Raw genomic sequence first — 26,538 nt, 5'->3', positions numbered from 1 at the left:
GTATAATGGCTGAGTTTAAAAAAGTTAGAGTGTGCAATGCAGGCAGACGTGCTGCAAATAACGTTCCAACACTGTGAATTGACAAAAGTACAATAGCCACGTTTAGGATCCAACTAGGTACAGTGAGTGTTTGCTAGTATAATGGCTGAGTTTAAAAAAGTTAGAGTGTGCAATGCAGGCAGACGTGCTGCAAATAACGTTCCAATACTGTGAATTGACAAAAGTCCAATAGCCACGTTTAGGATACAACTAGGTACAGTGAGTGTTTGCTAGTATAATGGCTGAGTTTAAAAAAGTTAGAGTGTGCAATGCAGGCAGACGTGCTGCAAATAACGTTCCAATACTGTGAATTGACAAAAGTACAATAGCCACGTTTAGGATACAACTAGGTACAGTGAGTGTTTGCTAGTATAATGGCTGAGTTTAAAAAAGTTAGAGTGTGCAATGCAGGCAGACGTGCTGCAAATAACGTTCCAATACTGTGAATAGACAAAAGTACAAAAGCCACGTTTAGGATACAACTAGGTACAGTGAGTGTTTGCTAGTATAATGGCTGAGTTTAAAAAAGTTAGAGTGTGCAATGCAGGCAGACGTGCTGCAAATAACGTTCCAATACTGTGAATAGACAAAAGTACAAAAGCCACGTTTAGGATACAACTAGGTACACTGTGTGTTTGCTAGTATAATGGCTGAGTTTAAAAAAGTTAGAGTGTGCAATGCAGGCAGACGTGCTGCAAATAACGTTCCAATACTGTGAATTGACAAAAGTACAATAGCCACGTTTAGGATACAACTAGGTACAGTGAGTGTTTGCTAGTATAATGGCTGAGTTTAAAAAAGTTAGAGTGTGCAATGCAGGCAGACGTCCTGCAAATAACGTTCCAATACTGTGAATTAACAAAAGTCCAATAGCCACGTTTAGGATACAACTAGGTACAGTGAGTGTTTGCTAGTATAATGGCTGAGTTTAAAAAAGTTAGAGTGTGCAATGCAGGCAGACGTCCTGCAAATAACGTTCCAATACTGTGAATTAACAAAAGTCCAATAGCCACGTTTAGGATACAACTAGGTACAGTGAGTGTTTGCTAGTATAATGGCTGAGTTTAAAAAAGTTAGAGTGTGCAATGCAGGCAGACGTGCTGCAAATAACGTTCCAACACTGTGAATTGACAAAAGTACAATAGCCACGTTTAGGATACAACTAGGTACAGTGAGTGTTTGCTAGTATAATGGCTGAGTTTAAAAAAGTTAGAGTGTGCAATGCAGGCAGACGTGCTGCAAATAACGTTCCAATACTGTGAATTGACAAAAGTCCAATAGCCACGTTTAGGATACAACTAGGTACAGTGAGTGTTTGCTAGTATAATGGCTGAGTTTAAAAAAGTTAGAGTGTGCAATGCAGGCAGACGTGCTGCAAATAACGTTCCAATACTGTGAATTGACAAAAGTACAATAGCCACGTTTAGGATACAACTAGGTACAGTGAGTGTTTGCTAGTATAATGGCTGAGTTTAAAAAAGTTAGAGTGTGCAATGCAGGCAGACGTGCTGCAAATAACGTTCCAATACTGTGAATAGACAAAAGTACAAAAGCCACGTTTAGGATACAACTAGGTACAGTGAGTGTTTGCTAGTATAATGGCTGAGTTTAAAAAAGTTAGAGTGTGCAATGCAGGCAGACGTGCTGCAAATAACGTTCCAACACTGTGAATTGACAAAAGTACAATAGCCACGTTTAGGATACAACTAGGTACAGTGAGTGTTTGCTAGTATAATGGCTGAGTTTAAAAAAGTTAGAGTGTGCAATGCAGGCAGACGTGCTGCAAATAACGTTCCAATACTGTGAATAGACAAAAGTACAAAAGCCACGTTTAGGATACAACTAGGTACAGTGAGTGTTTGCTAGTATAATGGCTGAGTTTAAAAAAGTTAGAGTGTGCAATGCAGGCAGACGTGCTGCAAATAACGTTCCAATACTGTGAATTGACAAAAGTACAATAGCCACGTTTAGGATACAACTAGGTACAGTGAGTGTTTGCTAGTATAATGGCTGAGTTTAAAAAAGTTAGAGTGTGCAATGCAGGCAGACGTGCTGCAAATAACGTTCCAATACTGTGAATAGACAAAAGTACAAAAGCCACGTTTAGGATACAACTAGGTACACTGTGTGTTTGCTAGTATAATGGCTGAGTTTAAAAAAGTTAGAGTGTGCAATGCAGGCAGACGTGCTGCAAATAACGTTCCAATACTGTGAATAGACAAAAGTACAAAAGCCACGTTTACGATACAACTAGGTATACTGTGTGTTTGCTAGTATAATGGCTGAGTTTAAAAAAGTTAGAGTGTGCAATGCAGGCAGACGTGCTGCAAATAACGTTCCAATACTGTGAATTGACAAAAGTACAATAGCCACGTATAGGATGCCACTAGGTACACTGAGTGTTTGCTAGTATAATGGCTTAGTAACAATGAGTTGTAGTGTGCAATGCAGGCAGACGTGCTCTGCAAATGTCTTTGCACTAGTGGGACTATAGCAAAGTCCAATAGCCACGTTTAGGATGCCACTAGGTACACTGAGTGTTTGCTAGTATAATGGCTTAGTAACAATGAGTTGTAGTGTGCAATGCAGGCAGACGTGCTCTGCAAATGTCTTTGCACTAGTGGGACTATAGCAAAGTCCAATAGCCACGTTTAGGATGCCACTAGGTACACTGAGTGTTTGCTAGTAAAATTGCTTAGTTTAAAAAAGTTGGAGTGTGCAATGCAGGCAGATGTGCTCTGCTAATGTCTTTGCACTAGTGGGACTATAGCAAAGTCCAATAGCCACCTTTAGGATGCCACTAGGTACACTGAGTGTTTGCTAGTAAAATTGCTTAGTTTAAAAAAGTTGTAGTGTGCAATGCAGGCAGACGTGCTCTGCAAATGTCTTTGCACTAGTGGGACTATAGCAAAGTCCAATAGCCACGTATAGGATGCCACTAGGTACACTGAGTGTTTGCTAGTAAAATTGCTTAGTTTAAAAAAGTTGGAGTGTGCAATGCAGGCAGATGTGCTCTGCTAATGTCTTTGCACTAGTGGGACTATAGCAAAGTCCAATAGCCACTTTTAGGATGCCACTAGGTACACTGAGTGTTTGCTAGTAAAATTGCTTAGTTTAAAAAAGTTGGAGTGTGCAATGCAGGCAGATGTGCTCTGCAAATGTCTTTGCACTAGTGGGACTATAGCAAAGTCCAATAGCCACGTATAGGATGCCACTAGGTACACTGAGTGTTTGCTAGTATAATGGCTTAGTAACAATGAGTTGTAGTGTGCAATGCAGGCAGACGTGCTCTGCAAATGTCTTTGCACTAGTGGGACTATAGCAAAGTCCAATAGCCACGTTTAGGATGCCACTAGGTACACTGAGTGTTTGCTAGTAAAATTGCTTAGTTTAAAAAAGTTGGAGTGTGCAATGCAGGCAGATGTGCTCTGCAAATGTCTTTGCACTAGTGGGACTATAGCAAAGTCCAATAGCCACGTATAGGATGCCACTAGGTACACTGAGTGTTTGCTAGTATAATGGCTTAGTAACAATGAGTTGTAGTGTGCAATGCAGGCAGACGTGCTCTGCAAATGTCTTTGCACTAGTGGGACTATAGCAAAGTCCAATAGCCACGTTTAGGATGCCACTAGGTACACTGAGTGTTTGCTAGTAAAATTGCTTAGTTTAAAAAAGTTGGAGTGTGGAATGCAGGCAGATGTGCTCTGCAAATGTCTTTGCACTAGTGGGACTATAGCAAAGTCCAATAGCCACCTTTAGGATGCCACTAGGTACACTGAGTGTTTGCTAGTAAAATTGCTTAGTTTAAAAAAGTTGTAGTGTGCAATGCAGGCAGACGTGCTCTGCAAATGTCTTTGCACTAGTGGGACTATAGCAAAGTCCAATAGCCACAGATAGGATGCCACTAGGTACACTGAGTGTTTGCTAGTATAATGGCTTAGTTAGAATGAGTTGGAGTGTGCAGAGGACAAGAGGGTACAGTGGCAGGATTGTGGTGCTCTGGGTAGAGGAATGGAAGCCTGCCTTTCTATTCCCTCCTAATGGTGAAATGCAGGGAGGAAATCCCTGACCTGGGCTACACAGACGCTGTTGCTGTTTGCAGGACCTGTCACCTATGGCTCTCTGACCCTGCCGCTTTGAGCCCTTAAAAGGACTGCTAGAAAGTGCTCTCCCTAAGCTGTCTAACGCTGTGTATGCAGCGCATACAGCTGTATCGGCTATAGGACTCAGGAGGACGGAGCTGCGACACTGATGTCTGACACCAAAGACGCAGAAGGCAGATAATGGCGTTCGTGAAGAAAATGTCCGGTTTTATAATGCAGGGACATGTGACATGCAGATCCTATCACACATGCCGTTGCTTCTCTGGCTCAAAGTCCACTTAGCTGTGTGTGTGTCTGTGATTGGCTGACATGCTGGCCCGCCCCACAAGACGCGCGCGCTTAGGGAAGGAAGACAAGAAAAAAAAAAAAAAAATGGCGATCGCCATTATAGAAACAGCAGTGATCTGAAGGCGCTGTTCACGCACACTATACACTGAAATGTGATAATAGTTTGATTCACAGAGTGACTTACACTATTACAGCAGAAACCAAGCTATGATTTAGCTGTTTTTTGGCTGCTAGAACCGTTCTCGAACGTTTCTAGAACTATCGAGCTTTTGCAAAAAGCTCGAGTTCTAGTTCGATCTAGAACATGCCCCAAAATCACTCGAGCCTAGAACTGGAGAACCACGAACCACGAACCGCGCTCAACTCTAGTGGAGAGTCGAATTCCAGCGTGTCGCCACATCGCATTTCAGGCGATGAACCGGCAGGCCGAAAGACTTCTGGAGCGATGCAAGTCGCTCAGCTGCGGCGGTTGAACGGCGGAAGTGAGCAGACAGTTTTCGTGCCCTGGTCAGAAGGCCATCTAGGCCGGGATAGTGTGTTAAAAATTGCTGGACAACAAGGTTCAACACGTGAGCCATACAAGGCACGTGTGTCACCTTGCCCAGGCGAAGGGCCGCACCCAGGTTTGCAGCATTGTCGCACACGGCCTTACCAGGCTGCAGGTTGAGTGGAGACAACCATTTATTAAACTTGGACCGCAGAGCTGACCACAACTCCTCAGCTGTGTGACTCTTATTCCCAAGACATGTCAAGCTAAAGACCGCCTGATGCCGTTGCGTTCTGCTGCCAGCATAGTAATGAGGGGTGCGTGATTCCTTCTGCACAGTGAGAACGCTGGTGGCCTGACCAGGCAGGCTTGGGGCGGAGGTGGAGGACCCAGATGAGGTGGAGGAGGCAGAAGCAGTGGCGGAACTTGGACAGACAGAGGATTGACACACAAGTCGTGGGGATGGCAAGACTTGTGCAGCAGATCCTTCACCATCTATCACCATAGTTACCCAGTGCCCAGTCAGCGACATGTAACGTCCCTGTCCATGCTTACTGGTCCAAGTATCGGTGGTGAAATGCACCCGTTGACACAAAGAGTTTCTCAAGGAAGCGGTGATGTTGTGTGTGACATGCTGGTGTAGCGCGGGCACACCTTTCTTAGAGAAGTAGTGGCGACTGGGCATCTGGTACTGGGGCACAGCGACAGACATAAGGTCTCTAAAATCCTGTGTGTCCACCAGGCGGAAAGGCAGCATTTCGGTAGCCAAGAGCTTACAGAGGGATAAAGTCAACCTCTTCGCTTTGTCATGGGTCGCAGGAAATGGCCTTTTATTTGTCCACATCTGAGGGACAGAGATCTGGCTGCTGTGTGTAGACGGTGTTGAGTAGGGTGTCCCTGGAAAAATGCAGCTTTGTGAGGAAAGTGCAGGTGTAGACATGATGTTGCCTTCATCCAACGTTGGTGCTATCGATGTCTGAGAGAGCTGTACACACGCACTTGTTTCCCCTTCCAAACCAACTGACGACCTACCAAGCAAACTGCCTGTTGCGGTTACAGTGGTGGAAGTTGTGCGTGGAAAACCAGTTGTGACAGCTGTCCCCACAGTCCTAGAAGATGAAGAGCGCACGGATGCACTAGAAGGGGCAGGCGGTGGATGGTTCGCTCCGCTAGGCCGCATTGCAGCACGGTGAGCTTCCCACCGGGACATATGATATTTATTCATGTGACGATTCATGGAAGAAGTTGTCAAACTGCTGAGGTTTTGACCTCTACTAACAGAATCATGACAAATTTTACAGATCACATAATTTGGGCGATCTTTTGCTATGTCAAAAAAGGACCAGGCTAGGCAAGGCTTAGAGGGCATGCGACCTGCTGATCCACCCCGACTAGTGCTCAGAGGCAGAGTGGTGGCTGAGGATGCAGTTGTAGACGTGCTACCAGTACTCCGACTCTGTCCAGGAAGGCGCAAGGTAACTTTGTCATCAGTTGCATCCTCCTCCACCACCTCTGTTGACCTCCTTGAGTGCCTGACTGTGGGTTGACAGTAGGTGGGATCTAGAACTTCCTCATCAATTGTTGTGTTTGCACTCCCCTCACCCTCAGACCGAGCCTCTTCTTGCCCTGACCGAATATTTAAGTTGTCATCCCAATCTGGTATCTGTGTCTCATCGTCATCAGTATGTTCCTCATTGTCTATAACAACAGGTGTTACAGTTGGTGAAAAAGGGTCAACATTATGCTCAGAAACTTGGTCCTCATGGCCATAATCTGAGTCACAAAGGTTCTGGGCATCACTGCAGACCATTTCCTGGTCTGTACTCACTGTAGCTTGGGAGCAGACCTCTGATTCCCAGGCTATAGTGTGACTGAACAGCTCTGCAGACTCAGCCATCTCAGTTCCACCATACTGTGCAGGGCGGATGGAGACTTCAGAGCTGGGAGAAAGCAAGTTTGATTGGGATGACAACTCAGAGGACTGGTGTTTTTTGGATGCAGTAGTTGAGGTGGCGGAGAGGGCACTTGTTGGACCACTTGAGATCCATTCAAGCATTTTCCTTTTTTGGCCATCATCTACCTTTGTTCCAGTTGTCCGTGTCCGTAAAAAAGGGAGCACATCGGATTGTCCACGGTAAGTAGTAGACATCTTACTTTTGCTGGAAGATGGTCTATATTCAGCAGATGTTAATGGAGCTTTGCCACCTTCCCCACGGACAAACCCTTTTTTTCCTTTTCCAACACGCCTCTTACCCTTTCCACCAGCATCTGTCATTTTGCCAGTCATTTTGATTGCGACAAAATTGTGCACTTAAAATGTGGTAGTAAAAATTGAGAGGTGGTGTAGATTGCAGCGGTGGTCTATCTTTATTAACAGCAGAATAAACAACAATAATTATCACTGACAATGCAACTACGGCCCTTAAACTGGCAGCAGTGTTTGCTAGTATAATGGCTTAGTAACAATGAGTTTGAGTGTGCAATGCAGGCAGACATGCTGCAAATATCTTTGCACTTTTGGGACGATACAGAAGTCCAACAGCCACGTTTAGGATGCCACTAAGTTCACTCAGTGTTTGCTAGTATAATGGCTTAGTAACAATGAGTTTGAGTGTGCAATGCAGGCAGACGTGCTACAAATATCTTTGCACTTGTGGGACGATACAGAAGTCCAACAGCCACGTTTAGGATGCCACTAAGTTCACTCAGTGTTTGCTAGTATAATGGCTTAGTAACAATGAGTTTGAGTGTGCAATGCAGGCAGACGTGCTGCAAATATCTTTGCACTTGTGGGACAATACAGAAGTCCAACAGCCACGTTTAGGATGCCACTAAGTTCACTCAGTGTTTGCTAGGATAATGGCTTAGTAACAATGAGTTTGAGTGTGCAATGCAGGCAGACGTGCTGCAAATATCTTTGCATTTGTGGGACGATACAGAAGTCCAACAGCCACGTTTAGGATGCCACTAAGTTCACTCAGTGTTTGCTAGTATAATGGCTTAGTAACAATGAGTTTGAGTGTGCAATGCAGGCAGACGTGCTGCAAATATCTTTGCATTTGTGGGACGATACAGAAGTCCAACAGCCACGTTTAGGATGCCACTAAGTTCACTCAGTGTTTGCTAGTATAATGGCTTAGTAACAATGAGTTTGAGTGTGCAATGCAGGCAGACGTGCTGAAAATATCTTTGCACTACTAGGACTATACAGAAGTCCAATAGCCACGTTTAGGATGACACTAGGTACACTCAGTGTTTGCTAGTATAATGGCTTAGTAACAATGAGTTTGAGTGTGCAATGCAGGCAGACGTGCTGCAAATATCTTTGCACTACTGGAACTATACAGAAGTCCAATAGCCACGTTTAGGATGCCACTAAGTTCACTCAGTGTTTGCTAGTATAATGGCTTAGTAACAATGAGTTTGAGTGTGCAATGCAGGCAGACGTGCTGCAAATATCTTTGCACTACTGGGACTATACAGAAGTCCAATAGCCACGTTTAGGATGCCACTAAGTTCACTTAGTGTTTGCTAGTATAATGGCTTAGTAACAATGAGTTTGAGTGTGCAAAGGGCAGGAGGGTACAGTGGCAGGGTTGTGGGTCAGTGTAGAGGAAAGGAAGCCTGCCTTTCTATCCCTCCTAATGGGGAAATGCAGCGAGGAAATCCCTGACCTTAGCTACACAGACGCTGTCATCTTGTGTAGCTGTTAAACTCTGTTTTCACGGACCTGTCACCTATGGCTCTGACCCTGCCGGTATGAGCCCTTAAAAGGACTGATAGAAAGTGCTATCCCTATGCTGTACAGCGCTGTGTATGGAGCGTACACAGCAGTATCGGCGATAGGAGCTGCGCCAGTGATGACTGACACCAAGGACGCAGAAGGCAGATAATGGCGTGCTGGAGGAAAATGTCCGGTTTTATAATGCAGGGACATGTGACATGGACATCCTATCACACATGCCGTTGATTTTCTGGGTAAAAGTCCACTTAGCTGTGTGTGTGTCTGGGATTGGCTGACATGCTGGCCCGCCCCACTACACGCACGCGCTTAGGGAAGGAAGACAAGGAAAAAAAAAAAAATGGCCATTATCCATACAGCAGTGATCTGAATGTGCTGTTCCCGCACACTATACACTGAAATTTCATAATAGTGTGAGTCACAGAGTGACTTACACTATTACAGTGGAAAGCCAGCTAGGAAATAGCTGGTCTTTTTGCTGCTAGAACTGTTCTCGAACGTATCTAGAACTATCGAGCTTTAGCAAAAAGCTCGAGTTCTAGTTCTATCTAGAACAGCCCCCAAAATCACTCGAGCCGCGAACTGGAGAACCTCGAACCGCGAACCGCGCTCAACTCTAATTATAATACCAAAAAATGAGTAAACTTAGTGGCATCCTAAAAGTGGCTGTTGTACTCCATTAGTGCCCCACTGGTGCAAATCTATTTGCAGCACCTCTGCATGACACCCTCCTGCTCTGTTTTTAATAAGCTATAATGATAGCAAAAAATGCTGCCATTTAGTGGCATACAAGAAGTGGCTGTTGTACTCCATTAGTGCCCCACTGGTGCAAATCTATTTGCAGCACCTCTGCACGACACCCTCATGCACATTTTGCTACGCTAATTTTATAGCAAACTCAGGGAATTCCTTGCTGCATTTGATCATTTGGCGGGATAGAAAGTGAGGTTTCCTTTACTGTCCTGGTACCCACAGAACACGGCCACTGTACCCACCTGTCCACTTTTGCCACGCTATTTAATTTGCCCAAAGAACTGACTCTTTTTCTGCCATCCTAAAATTGTCTGGAATACTAAGTTAGTGTTCCTTTGCTGCCAAGCAAGGTACAACACATGTGCATTCTACACTCCTTTCCATTTCTGGAATTCAATTATTAACTGCAGGTAGTCCAGCCAATCTGTGACGAAGGTGCAGGCGTGGATATAATGTAGCCTGCATCCAATGTTGGTTTTCTCGATGTCTGACAGCTCAACAATACCATCTGTTTCCACTTCCAAAACAAGTGATGACTTGCCAATCACACTCCCTGTTGCGTGTAAAGGGGTTGAAGTTCAGTGTGAAAAACCATGTGAGACTGCTGTCCCCACAGTCACAGAGGATGAAGAGCACGCAGATGCACTTGATGGGGCAGGTGGTGGTTGCACAGGCACGCTAGGCCGCATTGTAGCACAGTGAAATTCACATTGCGACTTATGCTTCATTTTAAGTCGTGTACAGGGTGGGCTCCCCAGTATGCAGCAAAACCAGGCAACAGGAAAAGGACTCTAGTCAGTTGGGTTGATAAATGCTTGTTTAACTTTACCAAAACAAACAATAAGAACTATGCATACAATTTAAATAATTGAACAATCTATACTGCTGCCTACTACCTGCTAATCCCTCTGCGTAGCAGTAATTGTGTGTTTGTGCGTGTGTGTGTGTGTGTGTGCGAACACGACTTACCAGTGGCGCATCACAAGAGCTTCCCAGTTATCTACGTAAACATAGACAAAACACATTACCCCCCCTGAATACCCTTGTGAGCTGAAGCCTCACAGATAAGGCAGATGATAACAGTGTGAATGCAAACCACACAGCTCTGGAACACAGTCATGGAAATCTTGAAAATCAACAGTCAATGCAAACATGTGTCGCTGACCCTCTATGATTTAAACTGTACGTGACAATTTGACAGTACAGAGGCAGCAAGTCTTATTGTCTATAAATAGTCGGCCTACCCAAAACAGATATGTGTTTTGCTAATAAAACAAAGTGTTGCGTGCCCGCATTATTGTCTGGGCACAGCCTACCGTACCCGGGTACTGTGATGTCCAGTTGCCAGAAATACAGAATTTACGCTCCTCTCACGGTAAGCAGCATAGACAGCACCGTAAGAATGTTGGTCTGTGACACAGGATGCTGCTCACTGGCGTTACGGTACTCCTCACCAAACTCCAAAATGACTCCCCTCACAATTGAACAAAGTGTTTCCGCGGTGTCTCCTTTCTGTAACACACACCTTTAGCTTTTCCTTCTGTTCATAGACAGCATCTCCAAGTCCACACCCGAAGAGCAATTTCTCCTCCACGTCTAAGTGTGGAGAGGCAGCTAGTGCGCATGCGTGTGCCGATTTACCCCAGCCGCAGCCTAACTACAATGTTTCGCCTAGTGAGTATGCTCAGCCTGACTGTGCCATTCCTGAGGCTAAGTCTTCATTTCGTGATACAGCACATGCTCCCACACTTAGTGCGAAAAGCCTCTTTGCACAGGTACTTGCATTCCGTGCCGGGTCTAAGTCCTGTTTTGTGCCTAGTCACCATGCTAAAGCTGATTTATCTTTATCTGTCTTTTTTCAGAGACTGTATTTCATGCTACTGAGCATGCTCAGGCACTTACTGCATCAGAGACTAGGTCCGGTAATGAACTCTTTGGCCCTGCCCCTGATGTGGAGGGCCCATATAGACCACAGGGCATCAGGTGTCCTGACGATGTGGCCAGGCCACTCCCAAATGGCTTGCAGAGGGCCACCCCTATGACTTGTCACCTCATTATTGATGGTCAGACGATGACTGGTGAGGTGTTTGTGTCGTGGCAGCCATGAGGTCATTATTGAAGTTGCGGTTCTAAATAGGACGCTAGTTATGCCACTCATGACGTGTCACTCTGCTTTTGTCTCCAGGAGGTGCATTGTGGTCCACCCTGGTTTGGGGCGGACCCAGGTTATAAAACGGGCTGGAGCCAACAAGGAGGTGCGCAGTCTTCTATTATGCTCCGAAAGAGCACACCTCCATGTGTTGAACCCATTGCGGCTTTAGGCCAGAGGTAGGCAGGGATAGGGCGTCGATGCAGGCCGCCACCACAGTTGGTAACGCAGAACGGTTAAGACCAGCTCCTGTCCTACCAGTCCTGCTTGTGCAGCCCAGTGGCATTAACAGGCCTGCTGCTGCTGATGCGCCTGCTGTCCACAGGTGTGGCACCAATGCACACGGTCAGCGTACTCAATGGCCCCTGTGATGTTAACAGGGAGTTCCTGGGCTGGGTGGGCGTGTGGACCCTGTGACGCTAACAGGGCTCCCAGTCTCCAGATCCGAGTGGCGTCTAACTCGGTTCAGGCTACTATTAGTTTCATAGCCACACAGCTCTGTATCCTCCACCTAACCTTCCAGTTGCCAACCTCTCCTTTTCCATCTGGGAGCACGGTGGACACCGATTGGCGATGGGGATATATACCTTTCTCTGTCTTTTCTTATTAATTTTCGTTATATAGCGGTAACATAGTATATACCACCTTATCCAAATCTGCCAGTCCCACCGTAACACATGGTGTTTCTTCAGCAAATGTTACTTTTGCTTAACCACCAAACCCACGGACAAAAACTTTTTTCCCCTTTCCAACACACCTGTTCCCCTTTCCACCAGCATCTGTCCTTTTACAACTCATTTTGTATATGACCAAAAGTGCAACTTTGCAGGGACACCGTACTCAATGCCATCTCAGCACAGCAGCCAGCCCTCGGTCCCTCATATGTGGACAAGTAAAAGACCATTTCCTCCTATCCATGACAAAGCATTGAGATTCACTCTGTGCAGCACTGGTGTTTAGTGGAAAAGCAGATCTAAGATTGCGTACCACCTTCTGCAGATACTCCTGTATACGTGCGTCCCTTTCTATGGCAGGAATTATTTCACCAAATTTTGTCTTGTACCGGGGATCTAACAGTGTGGCAACCCAGTAGTTAGCATTGCTTCGAATTCGTACAATCCGAGGGTCATGTTGTAGGTAGTGCAGCAAGAAGGCGCTCATGTGTCTTGTGCATCCAGGAGGACCAAGTCCTTGGTGTGTTGGTGGCAGAGAGGTGAGAATCGTGCCTCCTTCCTCTGCCCTCTCCTCCCAACCTCGCACAACCGAAATGTGAGCAAGCTCTCACTCATCTGCTGAGTCTTCCATGCCCATCGCCAGTTCGTCCTCCATTTCTTCATGGGCTCCTGCACCTTCCTCAACACTTTTTGCTGATACTATGTGCCCTTGTTAATCCCTCTCCCCCACCATGACTGCCGCCTAGGTGCCGCTGACCATCTGGACCTCGTAGATCTTGTTATCCCTTCCGCATATGACTCCTCCTGTACTTCCTCCCCTTCCTCTTGTCCCAACACCTGACTCCGAATAATGCTTACAGTGTGCTCCATCATGTAGATGACCAGAATTGTCACACTGAGAATGGCATTGCCAGTGCTAAACATCTTCGTCGACATTTGTAAACTGTGTAGAAGGGTGCATAGGTTCTTGATCTGACACCACTCCAGCAGCGTGATCTGCACCACCTCTGGATCAAGTTAGGCCAGGCTATATGTCATAACGTATTGCAGCAGGGTTTGGCGGTGCTGCCACAAACGCTGCAACATGTGCAGATTCCAATTCCTGCGTGTCGGCACATCGCATTTCAGGCGTTTAACCACCAGACCTAAAGACTTCTGGAGCGACGAAAGTTGTTGAGCTGCTGTGTGCGAACGATGGAAGTGAGCACATAGCGAGCGTGCCCGCTGCACAAGGCCATGTAGGCCGGGATGGTGTTTTAAAAATTGCTGGAGAATTAGATTCAACACCTGAGCCACACAAGGCACGTGTGTCACAATGTCACGGCGAAGGGCCGCACCCATGTTTGCATCATTGTCACACCCGGCCTTCCCTGTCTGCTGGTTGAGTGGAGACAACCATTGATGAAACTTGGTCTCCAGAGCTAACCGTCCACAACTTCTCAGCGGTGTGACTCACATTTCCCCTACATTTCAAAGTAAACATTTGACCGCCTGATGGCCTTGAGCTCTGCTGCCAGCATAGTAAGGAGGTGTGTGGGATTCCTTGGGCGCAGTTACAAGGAAGGGTGGCCTGACCACACAGGGTTTGGGCTGAGGTGCAGGAACAACACGAGGTTGATGAGGCAGAAGCAGTGGAGGAACTTGTACATAGAGGAAGGAATAAAGCACACAACTCGTGGGGACGGAAAGACTTGTACAGCAGACCCTTCTCCATCTCTCACCATAGTTACCCAGTGCCCAGTCAGCAACATGTAACTCCCCTGTCCATGCTTACTGGTCCAAGTATCTGTGGTGAAATGCACCCTGTCACACACAGAGTTTCTCGAGGAATCGGTGATTTTGTGTGCGACCTGCTGTGGTAGCGCGGGCATGCCTTTCTTGGAGAAGGAGTGGCGAATGGCCATCGGCTCTTGGGGCACTGCAATGGGCATAAGGTCTCGAAAATCCTCGGTCTCAAAAGGGTGTAAAGGCAGCCTTTCTGTAGCCAACAAGTTGCAGATGCTGAAACTCAACCTCTTAGGCATGTCATGCCCTTCGAAAAGCATGTAAAACACAGCGAGGGGACTCCAACCACAGTCTCCCTCGTTGCCACTAATTGGGCCACACACACCCCACTTGACTGGCATCAGTTGACCCCCATTTTCAAGATGAAAAAGATGCTTTGCATGAAGCACTCTTAAAAATACGCGTGCCTTTCACCTCCCCTGGCGGAGCCAGGGGAAGAAATGTCCTCTGAGAGGCGTGACTTGTTCATCTTGGTTCTTTATTCAAAAGCGAGGGGACTCCAACCACAGTCTCCCTCATTGCCACTAATTGGGCCACACACACCCCACTTGACTGGCATCAGTTGATGCCCCTTTTCAAAATGAAACAGATGCTTTGCATGAAGCACTCTCAAAAATACGCGTGTCTTTCCCCTCCCCTGGCTGAGCCAGGGGAAGAAAAGTCCTCTGAGAGGCATGACTTGTTCATCTTGTTTCTTTTTTCAAAAGCGAGGGGACTCCAACCACAGTCTCCCTCGTTTCCACTAATTGGGCCACACACACCCCACTTGACTGGCATCAGTTGACCCCATTTTCAAGATGAAAAAGATGCTTTGCATGAAGCACTCTCAAAAGTACGCGTGCCTTTCACCTCCCCTGGCTGAGCCAGGGGAAGAAAAGTCCTCTGAGATGCATGACTTGTTCATCTTGGTGAACGTTAGTCTGTCCACATTGTCAGTGGACAGATGCGTGTGCTTAGCTGTCAGCACACCCCCAGCAGCACTGAGGACACGTTCCGAGAAAACGCTGGCTGCAGGACACAACAAGATCCCCAAGGCGTACGTGGTGAGCTCAGGCAATTTATCCAGATTGGAAGCCTAAAATGAGCAGGGCTCAAGTTGCACAGTAATGGCATCGACGTTCCCTTGCATACTCATATCTGTGTCTCCTCCTCTTTTTCCTTGTCCTGCTCTTTTGTTTTCGCATGAGTATATGTCCTTGTCACTTTCCCATGTGTTTGTGTTGTGTTTTGAGTTGTTTGTCACCTTTTGGGCACCTTTGAGGGTGTTTACTAGGTGTTTTTATGTGTTTGTGATTGCCTGCCATTGTTTCTTATGCGGTTCGAGTTCGGTTCGTAGAACGTTCGCCGAACTGAACTCGAACGAGACCTCCGTTCGATTAACCGAACTCGAGCCGAACCACGGTCGGTTTGCTCATCTCTACACAGGACCTTCTTCCAAAATGTAACTGGCTTGTCCAAATGTGCTTTTGCATACCTCAGGCGACTCTGTTTGTGGCGTGCTTGCAGAAACGGCTTCTTTCGCATCACTCTCCCATACAGCTTCTCCTTGTACAACATGCGCTGTATTGTTGACCGATGCACATTGACACCATCTGCAGCAAGATGATGCTGCAGGTCTTTTGAGGTGGTCTGTAGATTGTCCTTGACTGTTCTCACCATTGTTCTTCTCTGCCTTTCTGATATTTTTCTTGGCCTGCCACTTCTGGGTTTAACAAGAACTATACCTGTGTTCTTCCACTTCCTTACTATGTTCCTCACAGTGGAAACTGACAGTTTAAATCTCTGAGACTTTTTGTATCCTTCCCCTGAACAACTATGTTGAATAATCTTTGTTTTCAGATCATTTGAGAGTTGTTTTGAGGAGCCCATGATGCCACTCTTCATAGGAGATTCAAATAGGAGAACAACTTGCAAGTGGCCACCTTAAATACCTTTTCTCATGATTGAACTTCATAGGTAGGAGTATCCAAAGCTCAATAAGGTTACAAAACCAATTTAGTGGTTTAGTAAGTCAGTAAAAAGTAGTTAGGAGGGTTCAAATCAAGAAATTGATAAGGGTGCCCATACTTTTGCACCGGTCAAATTTTGTTTAAATGCGGATTGCACATTTTTTGTTAGTACAATAAACCTGATTTCAATTCAGAAATAGTACTCAGTCCATCAGTTATTAGATATATGAAACTGAAATAGCTGTTGCAAAACCCCATATTGTTATAAAGAAAAAAGGTTAACATTAATAGGGGTGCCCAAACTTTTTCATATGACTGTATGCCAGATCAGAACCTCAATTTGTAGACATATACCTCTCTGGACCTGACATCACCTCCCTACTAACCAGAATCCCACAATGTCTGTCCGCTATTTCATCCTTTTTCTCTGCTCGATTCTTAAAATTGAACATGGACAAAACAGAATTCATTGTCTTTCCTCCTCATCACTCAACTCCCCCACCTGACATATCCATCAATGTCAATGGCTGTTCACTTTCCCCAGTGCCACGTGCTCGCTGCCTGGGAGTAATCCTAGACTCTGATCTCTCTTTCAAGCCACACATCCAAGCCCTCTTCACCTCCTGCCTCCTCCAACTCAAAAATATTTCCCAGATCCGTACATTCTTTGTCCAAGAAGCTGCAAAGACCCTAGTACATGCCCTTATTATCTCCCGCCTGGATTATTGCAACCTCCTGCTCTGTGGCCTCCCTTCTAACAGTCTCGCACCCCTATAATTTATTCTAAACTATTAAGCCCGGCTAATCCACCTGTCCCCCCCGCTACTCCCCGACCTCTCCTCTCTGCCAATCCCTTCACTGGCTTCCTATTGCCCAACGACTCCAGTTCAAAACCCTAACCATGACCTACAAAGCCATCCACAACCTGTCTCCTCCCTACATCTCTGACCTAGTCTCCCGGTACCTACCTGTTAGCTGTTAGCCCTTGTGGGCAGGGACCTCTATCCTCTTGTACCAGTCTGTGCCTTGTATTGTTTATGATTATTGTACTTGTCCCTATTATGTATACCCCTTTCACATGTAAAGCGCCATGGAATTGATGGTGCTATAATAATAATAATTAATAATAATGGTGTTTCTGGATGGTTGTCCCTCATCAACGCCAAGTATGAGCTCTGATCTGACTGTATGCGAGGCTAAGATGGGGTCTAAAGGGAAAGCTATTCTTCTTGTGGAGACTGACACACCAATCCAGCATACCAGTGGTGAGGAGACTGCAATGCTCCACTGGGAAATATGCAAATTGTCTCTTCAGTGAGACTAGAGTTTGTCTATTCCTCACTGAAGAGACAATTTGCATATTTCCCAGAGGAGCATTGCAGCTTAAAGTCTCCTCAGCAATGACATGCTGGATTGGTGTTTCAGTCTCCTCAAAGAGATTAGCTTCCCCTTTAGATCCTGAAAAAGAAGCATGGCGTACAGAGACTGCTGCAGCAGGGAATAAGCAGAGAGTCACAGCAGCAGACATCATTACTTCTTATCTTTGATTGCCTTGGACTTGGACCTGTTAGCAGTCTAGAAAAGGATAAGCACCAGAGAAAAAAAATGACTGGCTGAAGAAGGAGAATGGAGGAGCTAGCTGGCCAGAGGAACATTTAGGTGACATTCCATTAGAGACTGCAGACAGTGCAGAGAGCCTTGCCCCAGAAGGGAAAGAACCATGTCATGGAGTGCGTTCTGACAGAGTTTACGGAGAGGCAATAATCCTGATGAAGATATGCCAGGTCCCCATGGTCATTCCATGGCCTCCTTGGACTATTTTAGAAGATGATCCAGTTGACCATTGCATGTGCTCCCATATATCTGAATGCTTAAGCCCTAAGCTGGATCTAAGTGCATTAAGGCATGAGAGGCCATTACTGGAACTGTTGGTACTGATGTTACAGAGTTTAGGATTGAACTGTTACTGAGGGGATGTTGCTGTGATTGTGGTGTATCAGCAAGTGCACCAACATTCACGGCAACTGGGAACCAATGTTGGACTGTGTTAATTGCATTCCAGCAGCCATTTAACGGTACCGTCAAACTAAGCGACGCTCCAGCGATCCCACCAGCAACCTGACCTGGCAGGGATCGCTGGAGCGTTGCTACATGGGTTGCTGGTGAGCTGTCACACAGGTAGATCTCATCAGCAACCAGTGACCAGCCCCCAGCCAGCAGCGATGCGTGGAAGCGATGCTGCACTTGTTAACTAAGGGTGGCTTTACATGCTGCGATATCCGGCCCGATATCGCTAGCATGCGACCCACACCCATCGTTTGTGCGAAACGGGCATATCGCTGCCCGTCGCACACAAAATCTGGCAACTCCGTCACACATACCTTACCTGCATAGCGACGTCGCTGTGACCGGTGTACCGCCTCCTTTCTAAGGGGGCGGTCCGTTCGGCGTCACAGCGACGTCACTAAGCGGCCGCCCAATGAAAGCGGAGTGGCGGAGATGAGCGGGACGTAACATCCCGCCCACCTCCTTCCTTCTGCATTGTGGCTGGAGGCAGGTAGGAGACGTTCCTCGTTCCTGCGGCGTCACATGTAGCGATGTACACTGCCGCAGGAACGAGGAACAACTTCGCCCCTGCGACAGCAGCGATAACTGGCAGCGGACCCCCATGTCAACGAGGAGCGATTTTGGACGTTTTTGCAACGATCCAAAATTGCTCCTAGGAGTCACACGCTACGACATCGCTACAGCGGCCGGATGTGCGTCACAAAATCCGTGACCCCAACGAGATCGCTGTAGCGAAATCGTAGCATGTAAAGCCCGCTAAAGGTAAATATCGGGTAACCAACCCGATATTTACCTTGGTTACCAGCGCACACCGCTTAGCGCTGGCTCCCTCCACTCCTAGCCAGAGTACACATCGGGAGTAATTACCCAATGTGTATTCTGGCTATGTGTGCAGGGAGCATGGAGCCGACACTCGCCACGTGAGAGCGGCAGACGCTGGTAACGAAGGTAAATATTGGGTAACCAAGGAAAGGGCTCCTTGGTTACCCGATATTTACATTGGTTACCAGCGTCTGCAGAAGCCGGCTCCCTGCTCCCTGCACATTTAGTTGTTGCTCTGTCGCTGTCACACACAGCGATGTGTGCTTCACAGCGGGAGAGCAACAACTAAAAAATGGCCCAGGACATTCAGCAACAACCAACGACCTCACAGCAGGGGCCAGGTTGTTGCTGGATGTCACACACAGCAACCTCGCTAGCAACGTCACAAAAGTCGTGCCTCAGCAGCGATGTTGCTAGCGATTTTGCTTAGTGTGACGTGGCCTTTAGTTTGTGTGTTATCTTCTGTTAGTTAAAAGATAGCTGTGTTAGTGATTTGTGAAAAGGATGGTTTCACAATTCATTGCTCAGTCAGCGATACTGCATTTCACCTCCAGGGATTGTTCCATGTTCTCCTCCAGCCAGGTCTGAGACTCTGAAGAATGAAGTGCGTTCTGCAATTTTTTTCTCTGTCTGAGATGAAAATTGTTCATCTGAACAGCCCTAATGAATAACATGAGTGGGTGTGCTGTCCGTGTGCTATCCGATTAAAACTCTACAGCACACGTCCGATATATATACACTCGTTTGCATGAGCCCTTCAAGATTTCCTTCTGAGAAGAGCAATAACGAAGGTGCAATTCTTCACACCTTTCAGCAATGCACTCAAAGAAACCACAGTGTCTTGTGATGGCCATTTCCTTTTGATTATGAAAAAGGGAAGCGGTTTGGTGTGGTTTGACCTAAAAATGTCCTTTCATACTAATTAACGCAGTTAATTAGTGATGTGATACAGCTGCTAATATACAGGCAAATTATGGAATGTCAATGCCTAACCCATTTCTTTAAACTATTGTGAAAAATGCATCCTAAGTTGCAGGCTAAATTATTCTTATTTCTTAATAAAATGAATATACACATTATAGACTTCCACTTTTAGAGTAGGGTTCTTTTCACTCGGACATTGCAACCTCCATATTTACAAAATCCATGACAGGTGTGAGGAATTTACAATTACCATTTCTTTTGTCCATTGTCAATTCCAATGCATGCTCAGTATGTTCTCCCACCTTCCTTTCCAATTTGCACTGCCAGTTAGAGATGAGCGAACCGGTCGTGGTTCGGCTCGAGTTCGGTTCGTCGAACGGAGGTCCCGTTCGAGTTCAGTTCGTCGAACGTTCGACGAACCGAACTCGAACCGCATAGGAAACAATGGCAGGCAATCACAAACACATAAAAACACCTAGAAAACACCCTCAAAGGTGTCCAAAAGGTGACAAACAACTCACAACACAACACAAACAAATGGGAAAGTGACAAGGACATATACTCATGCGAAAACAAAAGAGCTGGACAAGGAAAAAGAGGAGGACACACAGATATATGAGTATATGCAAGGAAACGTCGATGCCATTATTGTGCAACTTGAGCCCTGCTCATTTTAGGCTTCCAATCTGGATAAATTGCCTGAGCTTGCCACGTACGCCTTGGGGATCTTGTCGTGTCCTGCAGCCAGCGTTCTCTCGGAACCTGTCTTCAGTGCTGCTGGGGGTCTGCTGGCAGATAAGCACACGTGTCTGTCCACTGACAATGTGGACATGGCTCTCAGAGGACTTTTCTTCCCCTGGGTCAGCCAGGGGAGGTGAAAGGCACGCATATTTTTGAGAGTGCTTCATGCAAAGCATCTGTTTCATTTTGAAAAGGGGGATCAAGTGATGCCAGTCAAGTGGGGTGTGTGTGGCCCAATTAGTGGAAACGAGGGAGACTTTGGTTGGAGTCCCCTCGCTGTGTCTGTAAAAGAACCAAGATGAACAAGTCATGGCTCTCAGAGGACTTTTCTTCCCCTGGGTCATCCAGGGGAGGTGAAAGGCACGCGTATTTTTGAGAGTGCTTCATGCAAAGCATCTTTTTCTTTTTCAAAAGGGGGGTCAACTGATGCCAGTCAAGTGGGGTGTGTGTGGCCCAATTAGTGGAAACGAGGGAGACTGTGGTTGGAGTCCCCTCGCTTTTGAAAAAAGAACCAAGATGAACAAGTCAAGGCTCTCAGAGGACTTTTCTTCCCCTGGGTCATCCACGGGAGGTGAAAGGCACGCGTATTTTTGAGAGTGCTTCATGCAAAGCATCTGTTTCATTTTGAAAAGGGGATCAAGTGATGCCAGTCAAGTGGGGTGTGTGTGGCCCAATTAGTGGAAACGAGGGAGACTGTGGTTGGAGTCCCCTCGCTGTGTTTTACATGATTTTCGAAGGGCATGACATGCCTAAGAGATTGAGTTTCATCATCTGCAACTTGTTGGCAACAGAAAGGCTGCCTTTACACCCTTTTGAGACCGAGGATTTTCGAGACCTTATGCCCATTGCAGTGCCCCAAGAGCCAATGGCCAGTCGTCACTCCTTCTCCAAGAAAGGCGTGCCCGCGCTACCACAGCAGGTCGCACACAACCTCACCGATTCCTTGAGAAACTCTGTGTGTGACAGGGTGCATTTCACCACAGATACTTGGACCAGTAAGCATGGACAGGGGAGTTACATGTTGCTGACTGGGCACTGGGTAACTATGGTGAGAGATGGAGAAGGGTTTGCTGTACAAGTCTTTCCGTCCCCACGACTTGTGTGTCAATCCTTCCTCTGTATGTACAAGTTCCTCCACTGCTTCTGCCTCCTCAACCTCGTGTGGGTCCTCCACCTCGGCCCAAACCCTGTGTGGTCAGGCCACCCTTCCTTGTAACTGCGCCCAAGGAATCCCACACACCTCCTTACTATGCTGGCAGCAGAGCTCAAGGCCATCAGGCGGTCAAATGTTTACTTTGAAATGTAGGGGAAATGTGAGACACCGCTGAGGAATTGTGGACGGTTAGCTCTGGAGAGTGAGACCGAGTTTCATCAATGGTTCTCTACACTCAACCAGCAGTCAGGGAAGGTCGGGTGCGACAATGATGCAAACCAGTCTGCGACCCTTCTTCAGGCAATGTGACACACGTGCCTTGTATGGCTCACGTATTGAACCTGGTTGTCCAGCAATTTTTAAAACACTATCCCGGCCTTCTGCAGAGGGCACGGTGTAACGTCTGCCTGGATCGACACACTCAGATGGGCTGTAAAGGATAGGCTAGAGGCAAGCCACTCACCAAGCTGGACACCCAGAACCCTGAAACCCTTTAACCCCTATACAGTGATTTGGAATTACACAGGGCCCAAGTTGATCAATACCTGTGGAAAGCTGCAGTTACAGAGAATAATTACACACAACCATGGATGTCAATGGACACCCACATATACGAGTGACACGAAAGACAGTAAAAAAAGACACCTTTATTAATATTGATTAAAAAAGTTTAAAACAGACAAAAGGTACCGTGAACAGAGAGGGACACAGTCAGGAAAAATTACCAAAGATTAATGGTTTTTCAGGTGACCAAAATTATACACCTGCACCGGCATACCTGTTAGACTAAATGTTGAAAATTGCAATATCCTGCGCTGCTCATTGGTTATAGTAAATGACTACTAAATTGCTGTGCAGATGGAATTCCACCAACCTGCAGAGCATGTGTGTGAATGTTAATCAATAACCATGTGCAGAACACAGAGTGTAGCAATGAAGTATTCCACCTGCAGTGAAAATCCACTTACTGCCCCTCACCCATCCAGATCCACACATTGTCCGCGCATGGCATATACATGAATCATGCTAATATCAGTCACACCCCTAAGTGGGGCAACCTTCCAAGTTGGAACTATCTATGCGATATAGCGTTCACCAAAACAAGTAAGGTGAACAAAAGTACAGCTTAATGAAGCATAATACATGCCAGGCAAAAGCAACTGAGTAGATACCAAGGGGGGGAGGGGGAGTGGAAATGCAGGCAGACTTAAACAGGCAAGACGGTAAATAACAGGTACATTGAAAGTGCAAATAACGATTACATCACCTGAAAATATCCTGCCGCTGCCCTTACACTCCGACACGTGTTTCGCAGTTGCTTTCTCAAGGAGCGTGCCAGAGGTGAGGGGCAGGTTGGTTAAAAAGGCTGGAACAGCCAATGGAGATGAGCTTTAAGATCATGTGATCAGCTAAACGTAAATGAAACCACCTAAGGATGTGGCGCATGACAACTGTTACCACCACCGCTAATGGAATACGCTTCCCATATACCGCGATCACGTGCCCCGTGACGTCACGGCCCATGTGATAATGGAACCATGGAAACCACGGGACGCTTTCAGACGCGGTTTTGGAAGCGAGCGAGCAGTTCAGCAGGCATGCGCACTAGGTGGATTCACACACATAGAAACAAACAGGAAGTGTTCTAAATCTAAATGGGCTTTCAACAAACCGCCTTATGTTACACGGGGTCCGTATATATTACAACATTATGAATAGCACACAGTCATGGCGAGGAATAAGAGCAAACACTGCATCAGTAAGCATGTTCTAAAAAACATAATGCAATTTTAGGAAAATATAAATTTTATAGGCAGCGTCCAACCATCCTCATCATGTCATAACATCACTATATCCATGGTTACCCACGGAGGGCACTCGGCTACCTCCGCCACTTTGTAGTGCATACATAGATATGTAGGTATATAAATTTTATAGGCAGTGTTCAACCATCCTCGCCATGTTATAACATCCTTATCAAAAAATTGACAGAATTTATATCAAAAGACATATATTGCTATATACAGTACAGATTACAAAGTACTTTCCCCGTTTGCCCACAAAAAGCATTCGGCCATCTCCACCACTTTTTGGTGCATACTCAGATATATAGTAACACCATTACGTCCTATAAGACATAAGAGCCCAAATCAGTAGTTATAGTCCATAAAAACAGGATCCTCTTCATTTCTTTAGATGGACGCCATAACCCATTGAACTCCAAGGCGCTGATGTAGAAGAATATGCTCCAAAAATAGACAGAAGCCAGACATAGGTAACCTAATGAACTAAAAAAACAGACAATTAAAATTACATAAAAAACCCACCACCTACACCTAAGTAAAACCAGGTATAGCCATTGATACGCATCAAAAGGTCATAATGACAAAACCAAAAGCAGACCCAAATGCATTGCATTGCAATGCTCGCGACCAACGGTTGATTTAATACTCATTTTGTTAGAATTTATTTTGACACATAATATTTTTACGTTTAACGGTATGATTTTTTTACAGACGCAGGGAACTGCCATGGGGGCTTGCTGTGCGCCCTCCTATGCCAATCTTTTCTTGGGGGCATGGGAGCGGCAAATTTTTGTGGATGACAACAACTTATGTACACATCAGGTCCAAAATTGGGTCAGGTATATTGATGACGTTCTGTTCATCTGGGAGGGTCATCTCAGTGGTCTCCAGGAATTTATGCAATGTTTAAATCAGAACGATTTGAACATTAAACTTACCTTTGAATATGGGCGCACCATAAATTTTTTAGATCTAAGGATTGTTGCATCGTCTAATGGCCTGTTGTCTACACAAGTGTATCGTAAGCCTACGGCTACCAATTCATTGTTGTTGGCATCCTCTGCTCACCCTAAAAGTACCATCCAGGGGATTCCCAGTAGCCAGTTCCTTAGAATAAGGAGGATTTGTTCGGATGATGCCAGTTTCATGACTCATTCGGAGGAACTGGCACATAGATTTGAGACTAGAGGTTATAGTCGGAGAGTCATCAGACATGGGTTTAAAAGGGCAATGAAATCGACCAGAAACTCCCTTCTCTTTTCTAATGTTGTAAAGGACAGCAACAAGAATGAACCAACGGTGCGTCTCATTACAACTTATAACAGTAGATGGGATGAGTTGAAAAAGATTGTTCATAAACATTGGAATATCCTTATGACGGATCCAATTTTAAGATCAATTCTCCCATCGCGGCCGTCTTTGGTGGCTAAGCGTGCTAAAAATCTGAGAGACATGTTGGTTCACAGCCACTATGAACCATCTCGGGTAAGCACGCTTGGTCAACCGCTGTTTGGTTTCTTCCCTTGTGGCCTATGCAAGGCGTGTGCCAACCTTGTGAAGGCAAAAAGATTCCATAACTTTGATGGATCTCGTGAGTTCGAGATCAGACAAAGAATCACGTGTTCATCAAGGGGGGTCATTTACAGGGCTGAATGTCCTTGCAAAAAGGTATACATTGGTCTGACCACGAGGGAGTTAAAGATTAGGGTTCGCGAGCATTGTCTAGATATAGAGAAGGCTAAAGACATTGATGATGTAAGTCTTTTGAAAACTATCCCTAGGCATTTTAAGAACTTTCATTCTTGCAATCCTACCATGTTGAAAGTCAAGGGTATAGATATGATCTCTATGGGAACAAGAGGGGGGGACCTGGGCAGGTTTCTTGCCCAGGTCGAAAGCAAATGGATTTATAGATTGGGAACCCTGGCCCCCAATGGTTTGAACGAGAATATGGGATTCTCAGCGTTCCTATAAGGTGATTAGGTGGCCTTTCAATGCATTTGGGTCTGCTTTTGGTTTTGTCATTATGACCTTTTGATGCGTATCAATGGCTATACCTGGTTTTAGTTAGGTGTAGGTGGTGGGTGTTTTATGTAATTTTAATTGTCTGTTTTTTTAGTTCATTAGGTTACCTATGTCTGGCTTCTGTCTATTTTTGGAGCATATTCTTCTACAGCAGCGCCTTGGAGTTCAATGGGTTATGGCGTCCATTTAAAGAAATGAAGAGGATCCTGTTTTTATGGACTATAACTACTGATTTGGGCTCTTATGTCTTATAGGACGTAATGGTGTTACTATATATCTGAGTATGCACCAAAAAGTGGTGGAGATGGCCGAATGCTTTTTGTGGGCAAACGGGGAAAGTACTTTGTAATCTGTACTGTATATAGCAATATATGTCTTTTGATATAAATTCTGTCAATTTTTTGATAAGGATGTTATAACATGGCGAGGATGGTTGAACACTGCCTATAAAATTTATATACCTACATATCTATGTATGCACTACAAAGTGGCGGAGGTAGCCGAGTGCCCTCCGTGGATAACCATGGATATAGTGATGTTATGACATGATGAGGATGGTTGGACGCTGCCTATAAAATTTATATTTTCCTAAAATTGCATTATGTTTTTTAGAACATGCTTACTGATGCAGTGTTTGCTCTTATTCCTCGCCATGACTGTGTGCTATTCATAATGTTGTAATATATACGGACCCCGTGTAACATAAGGCGGTTTGTTGAAAGCCCATTTAGATTTAGAACACTTCCTGTTTGTTTCTATGTGTGTGAATCCACCTAGTGCGCATGCCTGCTGAACTGCTCGCTCGCTTCCAAAACCGCGTCTGAAAGCGTCCCGTGGTTTCCATGGTTCCATTATCACATGGGCCGTGACGTCACGGGGCACGTGATCGCGGTATATGGGAAGCGTATTCCATTAGCGGTGGTGGTAACAGTTGTCATGCGCCACATCCTTAGGTGGTTTCATTTACGTTTAGCTGATCACATGATCTTAAAGCTCATCTCCATTGGCTGTTCCAGCCTTTTTAACCAACCT

The sequence above is a fragment of the Anomaloglossus baeobatrachus genome, chromosome 11, assembly GCF_048569485.1.
Source record: "Anomaloglossus baeobatrachus isolate aAnoBae1 chromosome 11, aAnoBae1.hap1, whole genome shotgun sequence".
Lineage (NCBI taxonomy): Eukaryota > Metazoa > Chordata > Amphibia > Anura > Aromobatidae > Anomaloglossus > Anomaloglossus baeobatrachus.
This window is presented reverse-complemented; position numbering follows the sequence as displayed.